Source organism: Piliocolobus tephrosceles, unplaced genomic scaffold, assembly GCF_002776525.5.
Source record: "Piliocolobus tephrosceles isolate RC106 unplaced genomic scaffold, ASM277652v3 unscaffolded_26004, whole genome shotgun sequence".
Taxonomy (NCBI): Eukaryota; Metazoa; Chordata; class Mammalia; order Primates; family Cercopithecidae; genus Piliocolobus; species Piliocolobus tephrosceles.
Window position 1 is genome coordinate 1 of NW_022308760.1, and position 1,636 is coordinate 1,636.

At 34.7% G+C, this 1,636-nt stretch overlaps 1 non-coding gene across 1 annotated transcript; it reads right to left on the minus strand.

Moving 5' to 3' along the window:
• Positions 1–1,373: 1,373 nt before the first annotated feature.
• Positions 1,374–1,480, minus strand: LOC113221580. Its single transcript, XR_003307947.1, has one exon. It is a non-coding gene; the product is annotated as a U6 spliceosomal RNA (small nuclear RNA).
• Between the last annotated feature and the right edge of the window lie 156 nt (positions 1,481–1,636).

The window sequence follows — 1,636 nt, forward strand, 5'->3', positions numbered from 1 at the left end:
TATATTACAATGTAATCATAATATAAATAAAGTAGCACAATAAACGTAACATGATTGAATAATCCTGAAGCCATCCCCACCTTCCCTCAGCCCATGGAAAGACTGTCTTCCACAAAACCGGTCCCTGATGCCAGAGAGATTGGGGATGACTGACCTAACGGTATTCACTATCACAAGTGTTACCTGGATTGCTGTTTTCAGAAGAGATTTTTAGCATCTGTTTTTCTTTGTAGTCAGAAAGTAATTGGTAAATTCTACATATAAAAATGTAATAAACCAAATTACTATTTTCATACTGATATAAAAAACTTAGCAAATGTAAAATTCTTAGAGTATTTCAAACAATATGATAATACCAGAACTTAACAGTATTATCCCATCCACTTATGAGTACATTCTATAAACTTCTCTTGAAGCTTCTAATTAAAGAAGAAAAAAAATATAAGATGAAATGCTCACAAATCGAGAGCACTGTGACCCAGTAAATTAGCTTGCATTAGCATGATATAATAGAAAGTGTTCCAACTCTGCTTAAGTCCTGGCTCCATAATGAACAGCTATTTGTTTTTGGACAACTTGCTTCTCTTAGGCTCAATGTCTTCTTCTACAAAGTGAGGGCTTTGCTGCCTTATTTCACTAGGTTGTTATAATGATTTAACAAGATAACATTTTTTAAATGCTCAGAGAAATAGTAAAGCAATGGAATAATCTGTTCCTAAACTTCATGACTGAAATTATCTCGGAATCCCAAATAAAAGCCAGTGTGTATTTTGTTCGTAGATTCTAATATGCAAATGTTGTAGTTTTCAGAAAATGTTATTAAGTCCTAATTCTGCTTTGTAGTTGTTCTGCTCCTTATGGCTTATAATTCAGGACATCCCAACTATGTCATAGTTTGTAACTAAATTTACTCATAAATATCTCATTAAAGTAGCTAATGTGATTGTCCACTATTACGGAGTTGACCAATCACACCAAGGGCAGAAAAACCAACAGATGTTAAGACCTGGCTTGGACCAATGATCCTTCTCTACCAACTCCAACTCTGAGCCAGCAGATGTTTGTTAGGATAATGCTTTATATTGATGTTCAATTGCAGCTGACATGGAGACCAAAACTCTACCTTTATTTTTTTTTAGTTTCCATGAAGAACTTGCAAGTTGACATTCTCTAATTTTTGACATACATACTAACAATATATTTTGCCCTGAACATGTTATTCAGCTCCAAGTCATCTCACAGACCATCTTACATGAGTATTTTTTTAGTGCAAATCACAATTTCAATATTTTGGTGGCACCCATGTTGCTTTGATTTACACTGCTTCCTTAGAGCTAGTCAGCAAATAATCAAATGACCTTCCAGTGACTGCCCAAAATATAGAATGCTTCAAAAATTTGTGCTGCTTCCTTATGCAGAAGCCATGCTAATTTTCTCTGTATTGTTCCCATTTTAGGATATGTGCTGCTGAAGCAAGCACAAAACCCTACTTTTACACATGATTAGTGATGAGTCATGGACAGGGCATGGCTCCATTAAGTCCAACTAACCTACTTGAGATTCTGAGAATTCTCTTCAATGGCTTCCTGTGAGGTAGAATTTGAAAATATTTTAAAATCTTGAGCTACAGATGAAA